Source organism: Lithobates pipiens, unplaced genomic scaffold (assembly GCF_037356315.1).
Source record: "Lithobates pipiens isolate NorthernLeopardFrog02 unplaced genomic scaffold, aLitPip1_a1.2 Scaffold_23, whole genome shotgun sequence".
NCBI classification, from domain to species: domain Eukaryota; kingdom Metazoa; phylum Chordata; class Amphibia; order Anura; family Ranidae; genus Lithobates; species Lithobates pipiens.
The window spans coordinates 192040170-192060695 of NW_027507785.1; the positions used below are offsets into that span (position 1 = coordinate 192040170).

The 20526-nt window shown below is 48.5% G+C and overlaps 1 protein-coding gene across 2 annotated transcripts in view; it reads left to right on the plus strand.

Moving 5' to 3' along the window:
• The window catches only part of LOC143928077 (complement factor H-related protein 1-like), a 603696-nt gene that overhangs the window by 528713 nt on the left and 54457 nt on the right, over positions 1 to 20526 (plus strand). The window lies entirely within an intron of this gene.

Sequence of the window (20526 nt, forward strand, 5' to 3'; positions counted from 1 at the left end):
ATGACACAAAGAAATCCCCAAAGGAGGGATTGAAACCCATAGAGAAAACCCCCAACACTATCTCAGAACGACCCAACATCCCAGCCTCCCCGGCTTAGACCAAGAGGCGTCGGCGACCCAATACACACCAGACTCCCAGGGTATCACAGGAAACCAAACGGAACTCAAGCCCCTACAAGAAGGGAGTACAGGTCCGCTCCAACAAGCGGGTTAAACCAGCCAGCTTCTCCAAAGTACATCCCAAATTAGTGGGACCTTCTCCAGATGTCCCCATCCAGGTGGAGGAAATCTACACAAAGGGCCTTCTGGATACTGGAGCCCAAGTGACAATACTTTATAGGGACTTCTATGATAAGCTCCTCCACCATCTGCCACTCCAAGAACTAGAGGAACTGAAGATCTGGGGCATTGAGACTCAACATTTCCCCTATGATGGGTATTTGCCAATCAAACTAACTTTTGACCCCTGTGTAGCCGAGAAGGCAGAAACATTTGATACCCTAGCAGTGCTTTGCCCTAGCCCTCCATGTGCTGGCATAAACTCTATCATTATTGAAACCAACACTGACCTAGTTCGGAGATTACTTATGCCACTTGTACAGGAGAAGAGCACCCTTTCCCCGAAAATGCACCCCATGCTAACACAGGTGTTCCAGAATCTTGTACAGGAGCAGAAGGCCCCATCAGGAGTGGGAAAGATCTGGCGTCTGGACAGAAGTGAAAAGCTGGGGCAACCGGGTGAGGTAGTCGCCTTTGTCAAGCTGAGTTGGAAACAGCCTGGTCCCTTCGCTTTGCCCATGAGGATGCCTACCAGTGTGCTGTTGGGGCAGGTCAGTCAAGCAACTCCAGTCTCACTGTGTAATATCATGGGAAAACAAGACGGAGAGATTTCCCTGGAGGAATTCTATCCAAAGAACACACCTCTTACACCTGCTTGGATGGAGAGAGCAAAGGCTCAGCTCCTGAGATGGAAGGCTGCTTTCTCTAAAAGTGAGAGTTCGACGTGGGGCTGGCAAAGAGTGCAGCACACCGAATTTGGCTGGCAAGAAGACAAATTCTTTTGGGAGAGAGTCAGATGGATCTCACTGGGAGATCTCAAAGACTTGAGAGAGCAGCTGGCTGAGCTCAAAAGAATGGGAATTATCAGAGAGTGCCGGAGTCCTTACGCCTCTCCAATAGTGGTGGTAAGGAAGAAGAACCGGTCCCTATGGCTGTGCATTGATTATAGGACCCTGAACCGGAGGACCATTCCTGACCAGTACACCAAACCTCGGATAGAAGATGCCTTGTAGAGCCTGTCGGGGGCGAAGTGGTTCAGTGTACTGGACCTAAAAAGCGGGTACTATCAGATCCCCATGTGTCCTGAAGATAGGGAAAAGACCGCTTTTTATCACTCCTGTGGGTTTCTTCGAGTTCAATAGGATGCCGCAAGGACTGTCTGGAGCACCAGCAACCTTTCAGAGACTAATGGAGAAGACAGTGGGCGACATGAACCTGGCTGAAGTGCTGGTATACCTGGACGATATCCTAGTGTTTGGGAGAATGTTAGAAGAGCACAAAGAACACCTGGAGAAAGTCCTGAAGAGGCTTCATGACGAAGGCCTGAAGCTCTCCATGGAAAAATATCAATTTTAGCCACCTTCAGTGAACTACCTAGGACACATTGTGTCTGAAGAGGGAGTAGCAAGACATCCTGAGAAATTGGAAGCCGTTACTTCTTGGCCCAGGCCTACAAATGTGACCGAACTCAGGTTGTTCCTAGGGTTCTGCTCGTACTACAGGAGGTTCGTGGAAGGGTTTGCCAAAATAGCCCACCCACTCACCGAGCTTCTGAAGAACCAGGAAGAAGCTGGTGCAGACTCAGATCAGTCTGGGAAGCCAAAGGAAGGGCCCAGGAAGAAGAAAGAATTCATACAGGACCAGTGGACTCCAGAATGTGAGGAAGCCTTCAGGCAGTTGAAGTGGAGCCTTACCACTGCTCCGGTCCTGGCCTATGCAGACCCTACGAGTTGCATGTGGATGCCAGCCGAGACGGGCTAGGTGGGGTGCTATACCAAGAATATGACGGGCACCTGAGGCCCATTGCCTATGTGAACAGAAGTCTAATTCCTGCTGAAAGGAACTATCCTACTCACAAACTTGAATTTCTGGCTCTGAAGTGGGCAGTGGTGGACAAGTTAAAAGATTATCTCTACGGAGCGAAGTTCATGGTCAAGACAGACAACAACCCCCTCACATACTTGCTCACCACCGCAAAGTTAGACGCCACCGGTCACAGGCGGTTGGCTGCCCTCTCGGCATTTACCTTCAGCATGAAGTACAGACCAGGGGTTGGTAACTGAGATGCAGATGCTTTGTCGAGGAGGCCCCACCATTCCCAAGACCCTTCAGAAAACTGCACCCGACTTACCTCTGAAGGAGTAAGAGCCCTCTGTGAAGGGACAGAACATCAGTCAAAAGGGGGAGCCAGAGCTGAAGAAGTTGGAGTATCTGCAGTGGGGGTGCCCAAATGTTATTGTAACGTCTCTCAGATCATGCAAGAGGGCCTTCCCAAACTATCTAAAAAGGACTTCAGAAGGGATCAGCAGGAAGATTCACTTTGTGGGCTAGTACTGAAAGCTTTGGAGAGCCAACAGCCTGATCTGCTGCTTAAGAGCCCCCGGAGAGAAGCCTGGCTACTACAGAAAGAGTGGGATCGGTTGCAGTTACGACAAGGGGTGGTCTACCGAAGGGGCCCCTCTGAAGATCCCAAAGAGAAGTGGCAATTGTTCAGAAACACAGAGAGAAGGTGCTGATCGCCCTGCATGATCACCATGGTCATTTGGGATCAGAGAGGACTTTTCAACTTGTAAGGGACAGGTTCTACTGGCCTTACATGAGGACTGAAGTGGAGAGCCACTGTCATTCCTGCCTCAGGTGCATACAACGGAAGACCTTGCCCCAGCGAGCTGCTCCCATGGGCCAATTAGAAAGTCTATGCAGACCAGATCCATCGGCCCTTGACTCTCTGTCTGGAATCCAACCTGAGTGGGCAAGGGAACATCTTAGTAGTCACAGATCACTTCACCTGCTATGCTCAGGCATTCCCTACTAAAGACCAGCAAGCAGCCATAGTAGCAAAGACTCTTTTGGAGAAGATCTTCGTCCATTATGGTCTACCTCAAAGGATATATTCGGACCAAGGAAGAGACTTTGAGAGCACGCTAATAAAAAGACTGTTGTATTTACTAGGCATACAAAAGTCCAGGACTACTTCTTACCACCCACAAGGGGACCCTCAAGGTTCAACAGAACTCTCCTGAACATATTGGGGACTTTGACTGCAGAGCAGAAACCCCATTGGAGTAGGCACAACACCGCATTGGTTCATGCCTACAACAGCACCAAGAGTGATGCTACTGGATATTCACCATGCAGGCTAATGTTCAGGTGTGAAGCCAGGCTGCCAGTAGATCTAGCCTTTGGGACCTCTCTGGACCACACACCAGAGACCTCCCATTGGGGGTATGTGGACAGACTGTGGAGGAACTTGACGATAGCTTAGGAGCAGGCTCAAGCTACCTCAAATACCAGAGAGAACAGGAATAAGAGGAATTGATCTAAAAGTAAGAGTTCAGGATCTTCAACCAGGTGACCGTGTCCTACTAAGGAATCTGGGCATCCCAGGCAAACATAAGTTGGCTGACCGCTGGGGATTACAGCCATATGTTGTGTGCAGGAAGCTCCCAGGACTCCCAGTGTATGAAATCAAGCCAGAAGGAAACACTGGGCCAGTAAAAACCTGGCATTGAAATCATCTCTTACCCCTCACAGAAGCAGTCAGGGTAAATCCAGAAGAGGAATTCCCCTCCACATCCACTGCTGTGCTCAGGCCAGCAACTAGGTCTCAGCCTGCACCCTCTGGAGATGAGGAAGAGAAAATGGAGATGAGTTGGCTATGGTTATCTGACACACCAGGAACTGAAGCCAGTATTTCACTTCAGGCAGAAGGAGGAGACAATGGGACTCTTAGACCTGAAGCCCCCAAGTTCGTACCTCAAGACAGGTCAACAAACAGTTCAGAGGATTCCAAAACTTCTATGCTAGAAACAAATTCTGAGAATTTCCCTGATGGTGCTGGAAGTGAAATACAGGACACAGAACTGAGTGAACAGGAGAGTGGGGAAATTGAGGACGCTGTGAGCCTACCTGAGACACCAAAAGAACAGAGAACCAAAAGAGTGATTCACCCCCCAAAAGACTGGCATACGATACATTGGGTGAATGCTCTGAAGCAGCTCAAATTACCAGTAAAAGAAACCCTGAAGTGCCTGGTCCCTCTACTGCTGATTCAGTAAGGGACAACCCCAGCTCACCCCTTGACAGATCTGTACCAGACACTATAGTTTCAGCTGTGAGTGCACAGGACAGCTCTCCATCATATGTGAATTGGTGGGAAGCTCCTCTGTCAAGTTTGTGTTGTAAGATGAACCATTTAAGTTTAGACTCCGGTTATGGAAATGCAACTGGGTTGTTATACTAACCTGTTTCTCCCCGCCTGTGAATGATAGCATGTAATAGGCAAAAACGTTGGATAGAACCAAGATTCTAAATATCTTTGGGGACCAAAGACTAAAAGTAGGGAGAGTATGTAGCGCTGATAAATTTTGCCTATTAATGTAATGTTGATGTTTTACAATGTAAGCCTATGGACAATTCTATAGCTTAGTATTTGGTGCCATCTAGCAGCCAAAGACAGGTAGTGAACTGACACGAATATTGCTTTCACAAAGCACAAAGTCTGAATACAGGAAGTGACTATTATTTACTTTGGAAGGTTGACCTTTACCCAGGATGCTTGGTGACCTACCCATGGACACCCTCTCGGACAGTACATACCGGGTAGGACATAAAAGGAGCCCGATAATATGGGAAGCCGATAATATGACAGTGAAGTGGTGTTTTTTGTCTCACCAGTATTGCTGCTTTCACATGGGAAGACTGATCCCATACGGGATCTGGAAACTAAAGGGGTTTGAGAAACGGCTGGGGCTCTAGACTCAGTCAAGTCTGATGTTTCAGCTAATGAGTCAGAAGCCTCTGGAGAGCTAAAATTACCTCTCTTGATAACACTGCCCTCCCACTTTCTCCTCTTGAGTTTAGTGCAGGGAGTTTTTTTGTGTGTGCTCTCTCTTTTCCCCCATTCATATACAGTATTACTTTGATAATCCTGAATGTCCCGTAAGTACTTAGTTATTTTCATCTGTATGATTTGGGTTTCCAAATCCTCCAATGATTTCTGTAGATTGCAGTGACGGCTGGTGCTGAAGATTATTATTTTTTTTTTTTGGGGGGGGGGCACAAACAAACTGAAAAATCATGAAAAAGGCATACTATAGACAACCCCCAGGTACAAAATTTAAAGGAATATTACACTTTTATTGTTTCACTTTAATCATTATTAAAATCACTGCTCCCGAAAAAACTGCAGTTTTTAAAACTTTTTTTTGCATTGATCCATGTCCCCTGGGGCAGGACCCGGGTCTCCAAACACTTTTTAGGACAATAACTTGCATATTAGCCTTTAAAATTAGCACTTTAGATTTCTCCCATAGACTTGTACAGGGTGTTCCTGGCTTTTCAAATTTGCAGTGAACACCCCAATTTCTTCACTGTTCGCCGAACAGGCAATGTTTGACTCAAACTCGAAGCTCTACCCGTGATCTACTATGACTAAGGCCGCGTACACACGGGGCGGATTGTCTGCCCAACTTAGTCCGCTGAACCGTGTTTCAGCGGACAATCCGCTCGTGTGTGGGCTTCAGCGGACTTTTTCAGCGGATTGTCTGGCGAACAAAGTCTTACGGAATTTCCGTAAGACAGTCCGTCCAAACTTGGTTTCAGCGGACAATCCGCTCGTGAGTAGGCTAGTTCGACAGACTAAGTTTGGCGCATGCTCAGAAAGGATTTACACGGCGAAGGTTGCATTGCAGTGTATTGGACGTCGAATTTCTCGTCCCGTCGTACGTGCCATTCACGTCATCGCGCACGCTTTCAGCGGACTGTCTGCTCATCCTGTGTGGTCAAGTCCGTTCATGCAAATTTTGAACGGACTGTCTGTCGGATTGTCTGACGAACTTAGTTGGCCAGACAATCCGCCCGTGTGTACGCGGCCTAAGACTCTTGTTTGAACAGATTTAAGTGTGTTATTGCTAAGAACTACAGGCCTACAATATAAAACGCCAAATTTCTATGCAAAACAATTGTACCGCTTTAAGACGCAAAAATCTGACATAATCATACCGCCAGGGAGGTTAATGAAAGAATCAGAATAAACTGTTGTAGGAATCTTCTTGATGCACAGACCCCAGGGGATCATCTTGTCATTCAGATATTGGTTTAATCCTGTTAAATCCCACCTCAGGGTCACTTCAGATTTCTTGACATCTGTAGTGACTGACACCCACCATGATCCAACCTTACCACAAACCCCAACCTACCTCCAAATCCGGCCCCCATTAACAAATGACCAGACTATGTTTGGAGTAAATGGCCATCCGGCCTTGATTCATTAAACAAATATATATATCAATATAAACTTTCCATAAATAACTTTGTAAATGTAAAACCCATTTGTACTGGATCATGGGTCATTAGTATACCCAAGAACCTACTGGTCACTGCGCACTACATCAGTAATTTCTTTAACCTCTTGGTCTCCAGACGGAATCCCCTGTCTCAGAGGCTATACCCAAACCAGCTCAGTGACCTACCCCTTTTACCCTTCCTGGTTAACCCCTTGTAACCAGCAAGTACAGATCCAACCACCCCCATCCCCATGGATGGGTACAACATATTTTCTACCTGCACCAATTAACCTCTTCAACTGATCCCAAAAAATTACCCACCCCAGTAACCAAGCCCTGAAACAACCCCCCAACATCAAGGTAGGGTGGGTGGGAATCTCGTCCTCCTCCGCTCTCTGACTGCCCTGGCTTCCGCTCGGCTTCCCGGCGAAACCCTCAGGCTCTGCCCCCAGCCCCGTCTTCCGGTCCTCCCTTAAAGCGGCCCCTTTCTTTCTTAGGCCGCGTACACACGCGGGGACTGTTCGCCCAACTTTGTCCGTCAAACAGTTTCGGCAAACAGTCCGCTCAAACTTAGCATGGACGGACATGGCCACACACGACGGACGAACAGTTTGCTGAAACCGTGCGCGATGACGTGAACGGCACGTACGACGGGACGAAAAATACGACGTCCTATACACTGCATTATAACTTTCGGCGTGTAAATCCTTTCTGAGCATGTGCGGAACTTAGTTTGACGAACAAGCCTACACACGGGCGGACTGTTCGCTCAAACAAGGTTTCAGCGGACAGTTTTACGGAATTTCCGAAAAACCTTGTTCGTCAAACTGTCCGCTGAAACTGTCCGCTGAAAGCCCACACACGAGCGGACTGTCCGCCCAAACACTGTTCAGCGGACAAAGTTGGGCGAACAGTCCGCGCGTGTGTACGCGGCCTTAAAATGGCAACAGTGCATACCAAGCACCTGTCATGCGGCTGCAGCTCCGTGGACTTCCTTTATCCGAAGCAGCTTGGCAAACTCTATTTTACATGCTGAGTGGTCAGTGGTATGGGTGATATCACGGGTAAAGACCCTGTTAACCCGATCTCAATATGCTTCTGACATAGAAATGTTAGATGACTACTCCAAAACTTGCTGTTCCATTGTGTCAAAATAATTATGGAGAAAAAAAGTTCTTTCAATTATATGTGTAGCAATTACATACATTCAGAACAGAGAACACACCAAGCAAAATAAAGTCCATAAGATAAAGCAGAGGGGGGGTGTTACTACCCAATAAAAGGAGACAATTTTTCAGAGCTACCTGGGTGCGAAAAAGGCACAGCTGCAATGGCAATCATGGAAAAAGATAGTCCGCAACTCCTTGCTTGCGTTAGAATTTATTGGTTATCCATAAAAAGAAACAGTATCTGACAGCAAATATAAATGCCTTTCAGCTTTGTGGGCCTTGTTAACTACAAATGACATGTGTAAAAATGCCACAATATATAGTGTATAAACCCCTCCTGGCAGCAAATGTTTTTAGACATGTTCATTCGTTTTCGCCCTAATGCATTTTCGTCCGAATTTCAGGTATTTTCGTTATCGTTTTAAATAACGAAACGTGCAGAATATGAAAACCAAAAGATCCGACAAATGCTTTATTTTCATTTTCGTTTTGACAATAGTTCGATATAGCTACGGTAGGAGATTCGACATGACGCTGACAATAGCAAACTGTGTCCATCGAACCTGTGGTCGAATTGTGCCTAACCTTAGCTCTATTAGTCCAAGATTATTCTGCATAGAGAGAAAAGATTTGACATTCAAGATTCGATTGTTAGTTTGGCAATTAATAAAGTTACTTGGAGAGGTGAAACACCATACATGGACGGACATAAATTGAATCAAAAGCACAAACATAATTGGTTACAGAATTAGAATAAGACATTAAAATCCAATGTGGCAAAACAAAAAATGAATAAATGGCCAACCTGGTTGCATGCTCAGATTAAAGGATAAATTCACCTTTTGGAACATGTAACATGTTCCAGCAGCTGCAGCCCAGCAGTGAGTTGGGATTTTTTTCCAGCATCCGCTGTCACTATTTGAAAATAATGTGGCTGTGCAGAGTTCTACCCACACAGCCGCATCATTCATTCACAGTTTCTTGTTAATGACTTGAACTACAAGTATCGTCAGCCTTTGCGACTGGCGGCTTGTAGTTCAGAATGAAATGCAAGGTCGCTGATGAGTGGCCTTGTAGTTCATTCACAAGCCCTGCAGCTTGTGCATACTGCAGCGGTGCATACTAGCACGTTATGCTTTTAATTTGCAGGGTAAAAGAAAGGAAGTAAAACTCATTAGGGTTTTCTTCCATTAACAAATAATAATAAATAAAAAAAAGGATGAAAAAAAGCTGAAAAATATAGCAACAAATGATGAAACAGGTGAAAATTTTCTCTATTGGCTAATAAAAAAAATGCCAAATTCCTCAAAAATGCTTTAAAAACACTGTGTAAAAATGCTCAAAACCGCACATAAACGCCTGAAAAAACTCTCAAAAATTTGACGCTCAGGTGAGCACAGCCTTAATAAGCAGAGCTGGACCCCACTGTCAAAGTTAGAGGAAGCTTCAGCTCTGTGCCAGATTGATAGTGAGACCCTGGTCTGTGTTTTAAGAGTGCTGACAATATCTCCTATATGTAGAAACTATGCAGCTTCATCTTAATCACACAATACAGGACACAGGCAGCCATACACCATGGGTTAAAGGTGTTTACCATCAGGTGATTGGACACTGAAAAGCTTTTGTGGATAGACCCAATTGGGATACCTCCCATATACAGTAACTCTACCCCAATCTACGAGTCCTCCATTTTTTCCTAGTGTTTGGATTCCTTCTCCTTCCTAGAGAAACCAGCTTCAATCGTTTATTATTTTTCTTGCATTATCCTCACTTCTAATGCTTACAGAAGCAGTGCATGCAGATTAATGAAAGCTCAATGAAACCCTGGAAGCAATACCCAGACCCTATGCCAGTGATGGCGAACCTCGGCACTCCAGATGTTTTGGAACTACATTTCCCATGATGCTCATGCACTGAGCAGTGTAGCCGAGCATCATGGGAAATGTAGTTCCAAAACATCTGGGGTGCCGAGGTTCGCCATCACTGCCCTATGCTATGGAGACAGCATGTAATGCTGCTTAAAGCAGATCTTCACCCACTTCCGCTACTTCCCTTCACTCCACTCTCCTTCCATCCTCTTTCGATATTGCACTGTGGTTTTGTTTTACCTTTTTTTTTTCTTACCTTTTTCTTACCCCATGCATGTCAGTCACCTTAGGCAAATGACACACACATTACCTGCTCTGCCTCCTGGGATATGCATGTCAAATATCCTAGGAGGCATATACTTCCACTCAGAAAAGGAGGAGGGACGGGCCTATCGGTGTGTTATCTGGAGGCCTGTCTGCTGAACCAGGAAGAGCCGGCGGGCCTCTCAATGACATCAGAGAGAACATGGTGGTGGCCGGGCATGAGGGTATCTCAGCGCAACATCACTGGATCCCCTGGATGGGTGAGTATCTGACATGTGCACATACCACCTTAAGTTAAGGAAATGGGGAACAAAACAACGGGGGGAGGGGGTGCTAAAAGGGTTAGGTGCAGATCTTTTTTAAGGGACTAGGACCTGCATGGGGTGTTCACCTTGGCACTTGGTGCAACAGGTTGATTTCACCAAAGGCTGCTACACAAGTCCAGGGCAGTGGTCAATCACTATGGAATCCAGTCTCTAAAGATCCCTTCAGGGGTATGAACCCCTGATGGGTGAAGCCTGTACTTTATATCAAATCCAGCTTCATGAACAGGTAAGAAAGGCTCATCCTGTATAGTTGAACATTACTGTGTAAAACAGGGCATATGGGTCTATGTTTGGAATGCATTCACTATCAAGCAGGTGCCAGCAACCCATGGATCGTGATCTACCAGTATCACGGTCTGGGTTTGCCAACCCACCATCCCAGAGGCTCAAACAGAGTGCAATGCAGAGGGACTACTTGTAAATTTGGTGCTGCAGTAAGAACCAAGAGCTGATGGCTCATTCATAGTGACACATGTGTGAGAGTCTGAGAAGGCTGCACACCCCAATTAAAGTCTTTGAAAAGAAAAATGTGGAAAGTTCCCCACGGGGCTTTTTAGCAGGAAATGGGAGTCAAATATTTTGTAAAAATCACAGATTTTTCATTTCAAAAGATGGCTAGACACAAAACATATTTAATACATTAATTAAAATATGAGCTCTGGTATATACAAGCCGAGACAAATTAGGCTAGGAAAGTTTATACATCAAGGGTGATACATGACTAGGGGATGTGCTCATTTGTGAGGCTCTTCTATAACCACTTATACTCCAAATTACTTATCTAACAAATGACCAGACGACACGTTATCCTCTTTGGAGTCGAATGGCCATAGCAGCCCATTTTTTATTACAAACATATGAAAAAATACAAAAATACTCTGAAACATAACTTAAATGCATATAAATACATTTTCAACAAAAAACATATATAAACCAAATATATATACATCCAGCATTAACCCATTTTTTGATCTAGAGGTCTTTGAAGGCAAATTAGAATTGTAACCCACCAGTTGTATTGGTAAACCATAAACAGGCCCCCCGCCGTGTAATTACGCAAGCTCAGGGACAAACCAGCAACTTCCTTCCAGATACAATCTCCTCCATTCCATTAACATTTTAAGGGAGAAAAAAGGACACCCATACCTCCATCTGTGCCCAACCCCCTTAAACCTCCATTATTTTTTCCAGCACCACCTTCAAAGACCCCATAGACCTAACGCTGCTACGACAACTAAGTTCCCCTAATCTACCCAAATTAACTAACATGGAAACGAACCGCCACCCCAAAAAACAGGACAAAAAACGCAACCCCGCAACTACTACACCGTGACTCACCGAAATTCACAAGTCGGGAGGGAGGGTGGGCAAAAACTCTCCTCCTGCTTCCTTCTCCTCGGCGCGACTGACCTGCACGCTGACTCCGCCCCCTTCTGACGTCACCCCCTCCGCTCGAGAGCCCGCCCCTTATGCTTTTCCATTACCCGGCTGATCCTCACTGCCCCCACCCTCGTCATGTCGGCCCTCCCCCTATTTTAGTGTCCGGGCTGTTTCTTGACTAGGGGATGTGCTCATTTGTGAGGCTCTTCTATAACCACTTATACTCCAAATTACTTATCTAACAAATGACCAGACGACACGTTATCCTCTTTGGAGTCGAATGGCCATAGCAGCCCATTTTTTATTACAAACATATGAAAAAATACAAAAATACTCTGAAACATAACTTAAATGCATATAAATACATTTTCAACAAAAAACATATATAAACCAAATATATATATATATCCAGCATTAACCCATTTTTTGATCTAGAGGTCTTTGAAGGTAAATTAGAATTGTAACCCACCAGTTGAATCGGTAAACCATAAACAGGCCCCCCGCCGTGTAATTACGCAAGCTCAGGGACAAACCAGCAACTTCCTTCCAGATACAACCTCCTCCACTCCATTAACATTTTAAGGGAGAAAAAAGGACACCCATACCTCCATCTGTGCCCAACCCCCTTAAACCTCCATTATTTTTTCCAGCACCACCTTCAAAGACCCCATAGACCTAACGCCACAGCAAGCGCATGTGAAACCTTACATGCGAGACGCCCACCACATCCTAACTGCCCGTTGCACACCATCCTGCACCCCCAGCTGCCAAAGGTCAAGCCCGATGGCATTCAAGTGCACGCCATCAGAGCGCAAAAAACGCCAAGTTTCTTCCTCCAAATCCCGATGACGCACCGCCAGCCCCCCATTCCGGACAAAAAACTTGGCCACCGCCTTGTTAACCTTCACCCTGGCTCTATTTAAACCCGCAATAGAGCGCGCCAAACGCCAAGCAGTCCTGGCCACAATATCGGACCAAATAAAAATTGTATCAGGGAAAGAGGCTTGCAACCGCACAGATCAAATTTTATATCCCTGATCAACTCCCGGGCACACCGCAAACCCAGATTACTACCCCCCACATGTAACAAAACCACATTAGGGGGACGATCCAAGCGAGCGTACCTGTGTATTTCTGGCAACACCCTCGACCACAGCATTCCCGGGATACCCAACCAGCGAACCGTGCCTTCCTCCCTAGACAAACCCAACAACCTCCCATCCCGCCGGACCTCAGCCCTCCTGGCACCCCAATACACATATGAGTGTCCGAGGATCCACACCAGACAGGCCTCCGATTCTGAAAGAAAATAAAAAACACAAAGGAATAGAATGGCAGGGTGGAATGGGAGGAAAGCAAGGTTGCACAACGTTTTTTTTTTTTTTTTTTTTTTAAGAAAAAGAACGTACCATCCCGGCCCACCCCCGAAAAAACTTCACCTCCCAATCGGGCTTGGACCCACCGTCCCTCCTGTACCTACAACAAATGAGGGCGAACGTACAACCGAAATCGCGCCGATTCCCAACGCCCAATGCTCTTAACCGCTTCGTCATCCAACCCCCACCGGACTGCCTCAGTGGCAGCCCCAATGCGGAACGAGTGAGAGGAATAGTTCCTTTCCGACAACCCCGCAGCCACCAAACACTTTTTAAATACCGCCTGAAATTGAAATCTAGACAAGGCCGTGCCATCCGCATGTCGGAAGAAAACCCCCTCCCCCTGGGGCCTGATACAAGAAAATTCCCCCACAGACGCCACCGGACACACAGGGGAACCCGGAATCGACCGCAATTCCACCCACACACCCTTGCCCAGCCTATCCGTCTTGGACCTTCGCAAGAACACACCCAATGCCCCACTCCGCACAAACACTTCGCTCACATCTAAACCCCCATCACCTCTCTTATTCCTACTCACAAGCTCCCCCACTCGAAATGCCCCAAAAAAACGCCAGAACAAAAACCGCCCGGAATAACACCCTCTCAAACCGCGAAACGCAAACACGTTGCAACTGGTTCACCACCTCGCCCAAAAGCTGGAACGAAACTGGTCGTCTGGTATCAGCCGCCGAGCGACCCGCGCAGTAACCGCGCATAGCGCGCCGAACCATAAAGACCTTAGTAACATCCCTCTGGCCAGCCAACTGAAACATAAAAGCCAGCCCGGCCAGCTTTTGCGACATATAAGACGCCGACACCCCATTTTCAAAATTCCGACCAATAAAATAAAGCAGCAAATGAACCCTACCCTCCTCGCTACTGCAATCCCCCACCTCCTGCACCAAAGCACCCCATTCTTCCCAGACCTTACTGTACGCCGACCAGGTAGCCACCGAGACCGACTTATGAATCAACAGCTGTGCAGTGGTAATGCGATGCTCCACAACCTCTCGGGGCACTGAAGCCCGTGCGCCTCCGCTACCGGTGCCAATTGACGAAACCTGTCCCACTGGAAACGAGAGAACGCATCAGCCACTGAATTTTTTACTCCAGGAACATGCACAGCAGTCACAAAACAATTCAGACACAAACACTTAAGAACCAGATAACGCAGCAAACGCACCACAGGAGGAGAAGAAGCAGTGTTGTTATTAATGGCTTGCACCACCCCCAGATTATCACAATGAAAGTGAATGCGACGATTCCTAAAATCCCCCTCCCATAGCTCGACCGCCAGCACAATGGGGAACAATTCCATCGCCGCCAGATTGCGAACCAAACCCGCTTCCCTCCAAGACACCGGCCACTCCCCAGCGCTCCACCTACCCTGAAAGAAAACCCCAAAACCACCTGAACCAGCCGCGTCCGTGAACAGTTCCATGTCAAAGTTAGAAACCACCCTATCCAACCAAAGCGAGCGACCGTTATAACTAGCCAGGAAAGAATCTCACACCCACAAATCAGCCTTGTGGTCCTGGCCCAAACGGATGAAATGATGAGGAGCCCGCACGCCTGCCGTAGCCGCCGCCAATCGCCGGCAGAAAACACGCCCCATGGGCATAATGCGGCATGCGAAATTCAACTTGCCCAAGAGCGATTGCAGGGCCCGAAGCTGAACCTTCTTCGTCCGTAATGCCCAGGCCACCTCCCGCTGCAGATCCGCCAACTTGTCCATCGGCAAACGGCACTCTATCGCCATGATGTCTATGACAATCCCCAAAAAAACGCAGCTCTGTTGTCGGACCTTCCGTTTTATCTGGGGCCAACGGGAGAGACGCGCAAACGCGGCTGTCCGCAGGCCCAATACACAGAAAGTCATCCAAATAATGGATGACAGAGGACAAACCCGAAACATCCCGCACCGCCCATTCCAAAAAAGAACTAAACTGCTCAAACAACGAACAAGAAATTGCGCACCCCATGGGCAAACACCGATCAACATAAAACTTGCCCTGCCACTGGCAACCCAACAAGTGGCAGCAATCCGGATGAACCGGCAAGAGGCGGAAGGCTGCCTCTATATCCGTTTTCGCCAACAACGCCCCCTTGCCAAAACGCTGCACCCACTCAACCGCCATATCAAAAGAAGTGTAAGACACAGTGCAGAGACCGGGATCAATGGAATCATTAACCGATCCCCCCCCGCAGTTGGGAAAAATGATGAATGAGCCGAAATTTGTTCGGCTCCTTCTTAGGAACCACGCCCAACGGGGAGACCACTAAATTAGACACGGGTGGTTCCCCAAACGGACCAGCCATGCGCCCAAACGCAACTTCTTTGAGCAACTTGTCTGTGACAACAACCGCATGCTCCCTGGCCGACTTCAAATTGTTCGCAACCGGCGGAACCACCTGAAGCTGACTATTCAACCGAAAACCCTCCGCAAACCCCGACTCCAGCAATTTGGCCGCAGCCTGATCAGGATAGCGCCTTAGAAAAGGCACCATCCTTCCTACCCTCACCGGCGTCACCCCCTTTACCAGAGTCACCCCCTTTTCCACGGCCCTGCTTGAAGCACCGGGACTGGGAATGGGAACCCCCGCACGTGGAACACTCGTGCCGGAATCGACACTTGGCCCCGAACTTGCAAGTGCCAGCATTGAATTGCCAACAGAAACCCATGCGGTTGTCCGACGGCCGCCGAGCTCCCGGCCCCTCCCTGAAAGGGAGGCAAGGAGCCCCTCGGGGAAGACATCAGCTTCATCCAAAGACTAATGTCCTTGTGGTCCCACCGCAAGGACGGGCGGACCACCTTCTTCTGCCTAAATTGCTCATCATAGCGCAACCAAGCAGTCCCCCCGTAGACCCTCTGCGCCGCCCCGATGGAATCGAGGTAGCAGAAAAGCGGCGAGCAATTTTCCGGCGCCTTCTCCCCAATAACACTTGCCAGAATCGCAAACGCCTGCAACCAGTTAGCAAACGTGCGCGGGATCAGCCTGTACCGCCGCTTCTCCTCCTCCTCTTTCTTGCTCTCATCCGGCTTAACTTTGTCCAAGTTAAACTTCTCCAGAGGTAGCAAGGAAAAAATCTCCACATATTCCCCTTTCCAAATGCGGTCTCTCACCTCAGTCTTCAAGTGAGCGCCCAAAGGCCCCTCAAAACAGACGTAGACCTCACATTTTGCAGCGTCTGATAGACGCAAGCCATCCCCTCCCGCTACCCCCTTAGCGGTCACCGCCGCCTCACCAACCGCTGCCGGCGCAGCAACCACCGCTGTCGAAGTCGCAGGAACAACCCCCTGAAACGGCCGGCCCAGCAGCCGCCACTAGCGGGCCGACCGCCGGCCCGTCGGCCGCGGCCAGCACCACCGAGGGAACCCCCGACGGCAAACCCTGAACACCAGCCTGCGCACCCAATGCCCACGCAGCAACCGGAGATGCCTCAGCCGGCCGCGAACCAGTCTCGCAGCGTGCCAGGACCTCCCGCAACCCCGCCAACAAGGTGTGGACCACCCCCACATCCGGAGAACCCGCTACCCCCAAGGACAAGGAACCCGGCTCCAGATTCACCCCCCCAGGGCCCACCCCGAGGACACTGGAAGCCCCAGCGCCCCCCACCCCTCCCAAAGGAAACCCCCCAGGAACGACAGAAGAAGAAGAAGACATAGTAGAAGGTCTCTTACCTGGCTGCCGCTGCCCAAGGGGACATCCAGCCGTAGGTCCCGAGCCCTGTGCCGTCCTCGGTACCGCATCCTCCTCCGGCTCGACCAGCTCTCCCTCCGACAAGCTGTCTTGGGAACTCCCAGCCTCCAAACGCTCCGCTACACCAGGCCGCGGGTCAGGATTCCTCGCCGGAGTAGAGCGCCCTGCAGTGCCGTCCGCACTGCGCGCCGTGGGAGTCCGCACCCCCCGCTCAGAATGTTCGCCACGACGAGCCCTGGGCCGAGCCGGGGAGGCCCGCCTAGCCGCAGATCTAGACCGCAATTCGGACCGGTCCCCCCGATGGAGCCACGGCGCCCCAGCCGTCCTGCTCCGCCCCCGTCCGTCTGGATTACAGGCCCCGGCCGTGCCCGCCGACTGGCCAGCACCCGCCGAAGCCTCTCTCCCACGCCGAGCTGCCCTCCCCGCAGACAAGAGGCCCGCCGAGGCAGCCGCCATCCGACCTCCCTCCAGCGCCGGGGCTAGAGCAACCAGGCCCCCCGAATAGCCACCCCCTCGCGCACGACGCGAACCGGAACCCCCCCAACTGCCACCGGCCTACGCTTAGGCGGCGGGGTAGCAGTGTCCCTTTCTGGGTTCCCCCCAGCCCTGTCAGTGGCCAGCTCAGGGCTGTACCGCTCTGGAGGCCGGGATCTGCGGGCTCTGAGGCGGCTGGGAGGCTGAGGGGGGGAGAGAGGGGGAGGGGGGCCGCCGGGTACCACGCACGAGGCCTGGCCGGGGCCCTGCAGCAAGCTCGCTACAGAGGCCTCCAACCAGCCAGCACCACGGGCCACCGCCTCCTCCCGCAGCCGCAACAGCGCCGCTTCCAAATCCATGCCCACCGCACAAAAACCGCCGGTCCGCAGGGCTGTAAAATCAAAACGCAGGGGAGAGCTGCAAAAACTCTCCTCCTGCTTCCTTCTCCTCGGCGCGACTGACCTGTGCGCTGACTCCGCCCCCTTCTGACGTCACCCCCTCCGCTCGAGAGCCCGCCCCTTATGCTTTCCATTACCCGGCTGATCCTCACAGCCCCCACCCTCGTCATGTCGGCCCTCCCCCTATTTTAGTGTCCGGGCCGTTTCTTTGTTACACTTGGAATTGCACTGATTTATGGAAATGCAGATGGCTTATTTGTACTGCTGGCTCTGGTCCCATGTGAAGTGATACCAGCTGCACTCCACCTCTTATCCTGGATAGCAATCTCCAGAGTGGCTCCAGCAGCAATAAAGAAGAGATCTTCAGGTCAGTGTGAAGCAATACACTGGACATAATAGTATAGGGCTGCTTTCACACTGATTTACTGCTGTTTACCCACACCGGGTGCAGTGCAGTGTACCTGCAGCTTTCCTGTGTGTTTACTGCACTTAGCGATGCACTTTCTGAAAGCACACCAAAACTCCTAAAGTCTATGACAAAGCGCAGCTAACCCAGGAAAGTTGCAGATGCACTGTGCTGCACTCGCGGTGCAGGTAAACCACGGCACATCAGTGTGAAAGCAGCCTTATAGGAGGCTCAGAACAGTAAAGGTTCATTTACATTTAAGTTTTGGGAGGTGTAAAAATCCTATAGTTAAGACATGTTTTTACCACCCAGCCCCAATCATTACAGTTTTGTGTTGCTTTCTCACCACTTGCTTTAACCCCTTGGACCCTACAGAAGCATGCAGTTGCAGGGCTCTTGCAGAGTGACCCCATTTACTTGAATGGGTCTTGATTGCCAGGCAGAAGCACACACCAAAAGCAATAGGAGGTTTAATTCCTGCTGCGGCATGTATACATATTTTGGCTGTTACCTCAGCAGATTAGTGGGTGGTAAAACCATGACCCAACCGAAGAGTTTTTACCACCCCCCAACTTTACGTGTGAATGGGCCCTAAGGGTGCTGTTGCCTAATGCAACTAAGGGCTAATTCACAAGTGCAGCAGGCAGGTTTAAATCAAGGGAGGTGCTGGTCATCTTTATATTCTCCCATGTTCTTCTGGTTGCTCTCCGCCTTTTTAGGGTTGCCTACCCCTGCTTTACAGTGTACATTTTTATAAACTTGGTGCTAAACATCAGTTTCTCAGAGCTCAGTCTGAGGTGGATGATTAGGTGTTAAATTACACCATTTGTCTTATTGAAATTTAATAAGCCACACAACTACCAAAAGCACCACCATCCTATTGATACGGTCAAAAATTGAACAGAGGCAAGATGGAATTTTGAGGTGCCAACAATGAGCAAACCAATATAGAAAACTATACATTTTTATTATTTCAACATCCATAAAAACACATAATTAAAAGCAAAGACATGTACAATGTATACATACCCTGTATAATACCTCCCATAGATTTAATGATACCAACCCATATGACAATAACACTGGATCGAATTGTTAAAAGAAATAGGTGGGTAGGGTGTCTTCCATGGGTAGGCAAGTCCTCAACACATTTCACTGGCACACCCAGTTTTTTCAGGAGATGAGGGGCCAGCAAAGTGAGTCCAACACTAAACAAGGGAAGCCTCTATTGTCTAGTCTAGAGCAACACAGAACTGGAAGGTTGCAAGTGAGAGGAGCTCCGTCACACCAGGGACCACAACACCTTCCCTGGGGCCAGAGAAACCTCACACCGAGCCCAAACTCACCCCCGTGGGAATGAGTGGTGCATGCCATCCTCCCATTGTGGGAAACCGGCACAAAGGTCCCTAACGAATTACCTCCTCAGGGTAGGGTTGCCACCTTTTCTTCAAGCCAAACCCGAACACTTTAGCGCCGCATGGCAAATTTTTTTGTGCTATAGCATTTTAAAGACCTGGAGGAGAGCAATAATGCATCACACTTAGCACACCGCAGCAAACAGTTGGAGTGGCCAATTTTAACAGGTGGCAACAGATTGGTGTCTGACTATTTTGGTTACTTGGGAAGCCACAGTCCAGTCTGAATAATGTGTCTGGGTTTTAAGCAGACTGAAATCCAGACACATGATTCAAAATGTGAGCCATTTCCCGTGGACCCCGCACAGGTGGCAATCCTAGGCATCATAATACAGGGGTCAGTATTACCCCCCCCCCCCCCCTTTGTAATATAGGGGTCAGTGTTACCCTCATCCCCCATAACACAGGGTTGGTGTCACCCACTTAATATAGGGGTCAGTATTACACCCTCCATAATAGAGGGACCCCCATAGAGGAACCCATTAGATCAGAATCCCCTTATATCAGTCCTCCCCTTAAAAACCCCAAAAAAATAAAAATTGAAAAAATGCAGCACAACCTTAATTGTGAATGATGATGGAAACCCCCAAGGATAATCCAAGTATTAATACACTCCAATCTTATTTAAACATACATATTGTTCAATTTCCACACACATACAATAGTGTATGAATAGTGGTGTAAATCTATTTCAAAATGTGTTGTGCTTATATCCAATTTATAAACACCTTTTGAGTTGGATACGTTGGATATTACTATATATTATTGTGGAAATTGAACAATATGTATTTTTAAATAAGATTGGAGTGTATTAATACTTGGATTATCCTGGGGGGTTTCCAACATCATTCACAATTAATTTTTTTCACATTTGTATTAATATAATTATATGTGGAGGTTGCACTGCATGTTTAAAAAAAAATAAAAAATTTAGGCTATTTTTTTATTTTATTCTTTTAAATCAGAGTCCCCTATATCAGATTCTCTTTAGAGACCAGTCTCTAAGGGGGGTGTTGATGTAAGGGGACTGTGAAATAATGGGTGTGTCTAAAGAGAGGGGTGATATAAGGAAACACCAAACCTTATATCATAATGTGGGTCTCCAAAGGGGGTGCTTATATAAAGAGAGTTTCCCTTATCGAATAGAGGTCTCTAAGTAGGGGGGTGCTGATATAATGG